A 7,971-nucleotide genomic window follows, 5' to 3' on the forward strand; every position below is an offset into this window, starting at 1 on the left:
GCTCCCCCTGAGTTGTTGCTAGCATAATCTCCAGAATCTAAAGCTTGAGGACTAGTCTCAGAGATATTGAGACTATCATTACTTGTTCCAGGACCATTCCTATCTGAATCTGAATCAGAATTATGATCAACAGGATTATTAACATTGTCATTATTATTGTCTAGAACAACTTCCGGTTCATCTTCCTCATCAGAAAGATCTTCAATATCAAGATTATCACCATCATCTTCCTTCTGAATACTTGGGAGCTTGGCATCATCAAATATTACATTAAGGCTTTCCACAACCTTTTGATAACTAATCACATGTACCATGTAAGCTTTGGACTCCAGAGAATAGCCCAGAAAGATACCTTCTTCAACTTTAGCATCAAACTTGCCAAGATGCCACTACAAGAAAAATAGCTTCTTACAAAGGTTTTGCACCGTTGTATGCCACTGATATTTTTCATCATCTATTGAGGTGCCATGTGATAGATCTTAGACAACGGTTACTTAAATTTTTACTAGAAGCAACTTAACACAACCGTTGATGAAGACCTATTTAAGAATGAAAGAGACAACAGTTTAAAAATATGAATCATTGTCTCAATACTTAACAACAACAGTTTTATAAAATAACCTTTATTTTAATTTATTACACACTACAGTTTAAAAGTATGAATCATTATCACAATACTTGTTTAAAGATAAAAGAACAACAGTTAAAAAATAAAAATCATTATCTCAATACTTAACAACAACCGTTTTATAAAATAAAACCTTTATTTTAATTTATTACACACAAAAGTTTAAAAATATGAACCATTGTCACAACATTTGTTTAAAGATGAGAGAATAACAGTTTGAAAATAAAAACCATTATCTCAATACTTAACAACAACAGTTTTATAAATAAATCATTTATTCTAATTTATAAACATAACGGTTTAACAGCACCCTTGACAAACAACGGTTTCTAATTTTTTCAAACATTTGTTCCAGGCCTCCTTAAACAACGGTTTATTTTATTCATGTATTTTCTGAATGATTGTGCAATAAGAGTTTTATACAAAAGACAATGGTTTTATTCTCTTTTTTAGTGGCTTTCACAGAATTGTTTATCAGATTAACATGATTAACCTTGTTTAAAATATAACAATTACTAAATTACAAATGAAATGGTTTAATAATCCTATTGTAATTTCAAAACTCAAATAAAAATTTAATATTCAAAGTTTATAAACAAGATTTAAAAATATAACTATATTTATATTTTTAACACTTCTTTGTAAAAGTAGGGATTCAGATCCAAGACTTCTCTTTTTATCCTTCAATCTTCAATTTCTGGCTCATCTTGCAAATATGTGGTGTTAAATACTAAAAATAGCACCCAATGAAAATAATCATCTTTGCACATTTTCCATACTTAGGTGGCTCTTAGTTAGTGAACAAGTAGATATTTAGTTAATCACCCATCTGCAACATATTTTTTTGAACATTATATAACTAAACTAGCTAACTAGATTCAAGACAATAATGAAACTTATTAAGCATGAAATACATTTAGTTTACATTATAACTAACCACTTAGCTAGATATTTTAGGGTTTTTGCATAGTAGTCAACATGTCACACAGTTTCTATAGAATTTGTTTTGCAACAAAATTACAAACCAGGATACAGCCATCCCACTCGATGGTAGCAAGTCCATGCTCCTCAATAATATGCCTGGATTTTCTTTGGCAAGCTTTTATATCTGCATCAAATAGTTAGTTCATAAGCAGCCTTCATCCAATTTTTCATGAAAGAGACGAGTACAAAAATTTAATATTGTTTAAATCTAGAAAAATAAAGGCATCAAGTAAACTGATGCCATATGCAACGCCAAAGATGGAAAAGATTACGACAAAAACAATAACAGGTGCAACTGATGGCTCCATTGATGTAGGAAATCCATGTAGTAGACCTCTCATCCATAACAGTAAAATTAAATAAGAGTACTCCACTATGAGGCAAAAAAATCCAATTAGCTTTAGGAACCCAGAACTCTTGAGAAACATTGGATCATAGACTATATACCAAACCCACAATACCATATTACTAGTACATAGTAGGTCCGTATTCAGTTTTGCAATTAACACTTATTCTTTATCAAATCTTTATATACCACATACCTTTAAGATAAAAAAAAATAGAAGAATTTTTTAATATTCTAATCGGGGCTATTTAATCTATTTTGTGCCATTTGAGGGAATTTATGATATTTTTATGCAGTAACGCCAACATTCTACAAAATAATCGTGAAATTAACAAGTGGAAGAGTAGACTTGTTGACTTGATATCATGTAAATAATGTTTGATCAGCCAACAATGAACTAGCCATTGCAATTATATAATTAAAGATATAATTTAAAAACATTTATGTAGTATTAGGGGAGTAAACGAGCCAAACTGTTCGTGAGCTACTCGAGCTCGATTCGTAAAAAAATTGAATTCGACTCGAAAATAATCAAGCCGAGCTCGAGCTTAAGCTTTTCGAAGTTTTTATCAAGTCGAGCTCAAGCTTCAAATTATTTGGCTCGTAAGGTTCGCGAGCCTTATCGAGCTTCTATTATTTTCAATTTTTTATTATAAATATATTTTTATGTAAATATTTAATATTAATTATATATTATTTATTTTTTATCTAGTCGAACCGATCATATTTTGAATTTTTGTTAATATTTAGTGAATTAATTCGAGCTTTCGAGCATAACTCGAGCCTACCTAACCTTTTACGAGCCAAGCTTCAAACTTAAAATTAAAGGCTCGGTCGAGCTCGAGCTTGAGCCCGGACTATTTTAATCGAGCTCGAGCCAAGCCTGGGAGTATTCGACTCGGCTCGGCTCGATTACACCCCTATGTAGTATCACACAACAGTATTAACACTTTTAAAAAACATGTATACAACACTAATCATATGATCATAGCAATACCAACAATAAAATAAACTAAATGCACTATGACTATTGACAAACCGAAAAACCTAATATAACTATAAGATACAATGATAAATTAAATTACCGAAACAAACGTACCGGAGCATAATGCATAGGCCCTTGGCCGATAAGTGGACCAGCTCCACCCATCAAAGCTCCAAGGCCACCATCAGCAATAATCCCCTGAACCTCCACCAATGCCCTCTTCACATCACCTATATATTCCCCGCAGCAACAGCTGGATTAAGACTGTGAAATCCCAAATTTTGTTGTTGCTGATGTTGTATCTGAACCTGCCCTTCACCTAAAAACATCAGACTTCAAGCACAATACCATATTAATAGTACATAGTTTTGTAATAAATATAAAAGAATTAGCCTTCATTTAAAATGAGCAGTGTGTATTAAACATTAAACACTAAAATAAATAAAAAAATCTACTTAGCTCATTGACTACACACATAAACAAAAATAACATTCAAATATAAAGAAAAATAAAATTTAAATAATCCAAAGTCTCATTCTTAAAAGCTCAAAAATTTAAGTTAAATCTACCTAAAATACAAAATAAATAAATACTCTATCTTTATTGATTATTCAGTTCAATCTGTATGATGATTTAATCCATATACAAACAAAGACACAAGGAAAATCCAATTCACACAATATTATAAATATTTCAATTTACAAATTAAGTGGACTGACATACAAAATTGAGAAAATATTAGTTAAATAAAAAATTAAAAATAACGAATTTATGCACACAAACATATAAATATTTCAAGATATATAACACAGAAATGGAGTAGAGGAGCAGAGGATATATACCGCAAATCATCTTGCTACCTAGTTTATTCACCAGGACTTTCAAATAAATCAAACATATCTATCATCTTGGAGGGCTTTGTAGAGTGGGCTACATAGTAAAAATGAAAACTAAAATCATACTGAAAACTAGAAACATAGTTTCAAAAAAACAAAAATTAAGGAAAATTGTAAAAGTTGAATAACTTACTAATATGTGCTAATGAAAGATGGGGTTCCTTCTATGAACTCCAATAAAACTGATTGCAAACAAATTACAAAAGGATTTTTTTCTAATTGAAAATCGATTCCAATTAGAGTTCATAAGTTAGGGTTTGATTTTGCAGAATTATGTAAGATGAATGAGTGAGAGGAAGATATGAGATGGGTAGGACACCAGAGAAAGAGATATAAGTGAGATAGAGAAGGAAGAGAGAGACATATGAGATATGTTGGAGAAGAAATAGGGCTAGGGTTATACTGAAAGATGGGGGGAGGGAAAAACTTTTGGTGAGGGGGAAAAAGTTTTGGTGGAGGGGAAATGAAGTGAATTTTGTAATAAAGGGGGAAATATTATATTAGAAAAGGGAATAAAATTTAATTTTATGTGTATTTTATTATCATTAAATAATTGTATTTGATTTATATTAAATATTAATCAAATATGATTTTTTTTAATTTTTTTCATTATTATAAGTATATATAAAATGCACTAAAACAAATATATCTTATCCTCTATAGGATCGAATCATCGAAAAACTTGTTTTTTTAAAGACGTTGTTGATCGAATGAAATTTTACTATAATGTTTTGTGAGTGAAAACAATATATTTTAAAATTAGTACGGTTGGATTGTTGAAAAAAGTATATGGTTGATCGGGAACAAATCTCGTGTCTGAAAGTCGGACTTTTACGAGATTTTTCTATTCTTGTCCTGCAAGACGAACTTGAATTTTTTTTTTATAATTTTTTCTCATGACTAAAATCGATATATCTTAACATCCGTACTGTTGGATCGTCGAAAAAATCATTTGGAAAAATTATCTGTTTGATCGGGAACAAATCTTGTGTTTGGGAGACAGATTTTTCTTAGATTTTTCTATTCCTGTCATGCAAGATAAATTTGCATTTTTTTATAATTTTTTCTTATGACTAAAATCCATGTATATTAATATCCATACAGTTGGATCGCCAAAAAAAATCATTTTAAAAAAAATTATTTGGTTGATCGGTAACAAATCTTGTGCTTGAGAGTCAGACTTTTCCTAGATTTTCTATTCGTCTCAAGCAAGCTAAATTTGATTTTATTTTGTAATTTTTTCTTACGACTAAAATCGATGTATCTTAACATCCGTATGCTTGGATCGTCAAAAAATATCGTTTAAAAAAATTATTTGGTTGATCGGGAACAAATCCTGTGATTGAGAGTCAGACTTTTTCTAGATTTTCTATTCCTGTTAGGCAAGGTAAATTTGAATTTTTTTTTAATTTTTTCTTATGACTAAAATCGATGTATCTTAACATCCGTACAATTGGATCGTTGAAAATATCATTTTAAAAAATTATCTGGTTGATCAGGAACAAATCCTTTGTGTGGGAGTCCGATTTTTCGTAGATTTTTCTATTCCTCTCAGGAAAGATAAATTTGAATTTTTTTTTTAATTTTTTCTTATGACTAAAATTAATGTATCTTAACATCTGTATGGTTGGATCGTCAAAAAACTTGTTTAAAAATATATCTGGTTGATCGGGAACAAATCATGTGTTTAGGAGTCAGACTTTTTCTAGATTTTTCTATTTTTGTCATACAAGATAAATTTGAATTTTTTTGTAATTTTTTCTTATGACTAAAATTGATGTATTTTACCATCCGTACGGTTGGATCGTCAAAAAACCCGTTTAAAAATTTTATCTGGTTAAATGGGAAAGAATCTCGTTCGAGGGACTAAGACTTTTCTTGACTTTTATATCCTAACATGCAAGATGAATTTGAATTTTTTTTGTAATATTTTCGAATGACAAAAATCAAAATATCTTAACACCTGTATGGTTAGATCGTCAAAAAAATCATTTAAACAATTATCTCGTTAATCGGGAACGCATATCTTATTTTATGTAGTAGTACTTTTTACAATGGTTTTTTTCAAAACACCATTGTGGTAAGACATTCTTACAACAGTTTTGTAATAAAACTGTTGTGCGAGAAACAAATCTTCTAGAAGGTTTTAGAACGAGGTCCATAAAAAATGGTTTGTATAAAAAACTGTTGTAAAAGATCAAATATGATAATACTTTATTTAACGTTAAACCATTGTGTAAGAGCATTAGCTATTTTTAAATCCAAAGGTTGATAGTTAATGTCATTGCAATCAAGGGCTCTCATTTCCCTACCTCAGTAATCCAGGTGAAAGTTTTAACCCCTATCACATGGTGCCACCTCATTAGTAGTGCCCATTAAAATTCTAGAACAACTATTTCAGACAACTATTTTTATGCCACTTTATAAATACGTGTTTAAAGATGAAAGAGACAACTCTTTGAAACCTTGAACCATTGTCTCAATACTTAACAACAACAGTTTTATGAATAAAACCTTTGTTATAGTGTGATAGACAGTACTAGTATCCATAACAAAGCTTCTAGAAGGTTATAGAATGAGGTCTATAGACAATAGTTTGTATTAAAAAATTGTTGTATGAGATTAACTAAGACAATTCTTTATTTAACATTGAACCGTTGGTAAGAGCATTAGTTATTTTTAAATCTAACGGCTGATATCTATTGACATTACAATCAAAGGCTCTCATTTCCCTACCTCAACAATCCAAGTCAAAGTTTTACCACATATCACGTGGTGACACCTCACCAGTGGTGCCCATTAAAATTATGAAAGAACCATATCGAACAACGGTTTCTGTAAAATACGGTTGTTTTAAGACCTTCTTACAATGGTTTTGTTAGAAAACTGTTGTGTGAGGGGAAAAGCTTCTAGAATATTCAAGAACTAGGTCTATAGACAATGGTTTGTATTAAAAATTTTTATATAAGATCAACTAAGAAAATACCTTCTTGAACAAAAATGGTTGTAAGAATAATAGCTAATTTTCAATCTGACAGATGATATCTGATGTGATTTCAATCAAGGGTCCTTATTTCCCCACCTCACCAATCCAGGTGAAATTTTTACCACCTATCACGTGATGACACATCATCAGTGGCTCCCATTGAAATTATAAAAGAACAATTTCACATAACTATTTTTATGCAGTTATTTGATGCTTTATAAGACAACACTTCTTAGTAACCGTTGCCTTTATTACACAACGTAACGTCTAAAACAGTTGTCTTAAGTCACTATAATATACCATAGTAACAACAGTTTTTTAGCATTGTGTTAATGATTTAAAACAACCGTACGCTTTAAAAACTGTTGTTTGACTCACTGAGAGGATACCATATAGACAACAGTTTGAAAAATGATGGATAACTGTTGTTTATTCTTAGTTCACAAAACTGTTTCTTTTGCAAAATCAAAACACCGTTGTATTTTTTTTAGGACGACGGGGTTTTTTTAACAGTTGTGTAGCGACCATTGTATAAACTGTTTTTCTTGTAGTACATCGTCCTTAAGCACAAAGCACTTTCCTCCAAACATGTGAAAGTATTTCACTAATAGTTTCTTGTTGGCCATTAACTTATAAGGGGTCTTCTCAAACATCTTGTTGATCAGGGTTCTATTTTGAGTATAGCATACAATGTTAACTGCTTCATCCTGGAAGTAGGTAGGAAGATTGGCTTCATTAAGCATAGTCCTTGTAGCTTCAACCAATGTTTGATTCTTCCTCTCAACCACTTCATTCTATTGTGGTGTCCTTGGTGCTGAAAATTGTCTACAGATGCCCTTCTCGACACAAAAATCATTCAATTTCGCATTTCTAAATTCTATTCCATTAACTGATCTGATTGTTCGCACAAGCACTCCAGCTTCTAACTCAATCTTTTTGATGTGAGCAGTAATCATCTCAGCTCCTTTATCCTTTGAATGTAAGAAAACACCCACGTGTATCTGGAATAGTCATCACCAATCAATAAGCCATATTTTTTTTTGACATAGACATGACGTTGATAGTGCAAAAAAAATCCATGTAAAGAAGTTTTAGTGATTCAGTGATGTCAGTCATTGTCTTCTTCTTGTGTGATGCCCTCTTTGA

At 30.8% G+C, this 7,971-nt stretch overlaps 1 long non-coding RNA gene across 1 annotated transcript; it reads right to left on the reverse strand.

Moving 5' to 3' along the window:
* Positions 1 to 1,537: 1,537 nt before the first annotated feature.
* Positions 1,538 to 4,283, reverse strand: LOC141661652 (uncharacterized). Its single transcript, XR_012550071.1, has 4 exons — positions 3,973 to 4,283; positions 3,786 to 3,873; positions 3,058 to 3,276; positions 1,538 to 1,736 (listed from the first exon to the last, which is right to left on the reverse strand). It is a non-coding gene; the product is annotated as an uncharacterized LOC141661652 (long non-coding RNA).
* Between the last annotated feature and the right edge of the window lie 3,688 nt (positions 4,284 to 7,971).

This window comes from Apium graveolens, chromosome 5, assembly GCF_009905375.1.
Source record: "Apium graveolens cultivar Ventura chromosome 5, ASM990537v1, whole genome shotgun sequence".
In the NCBI taxonomy this organism is placed as follows: Eukaryota; Viridiplantae; Streptophyta; class Magnoliopsida; order Apiales; family Apiaceae; genus Apium; species Apium graveolens.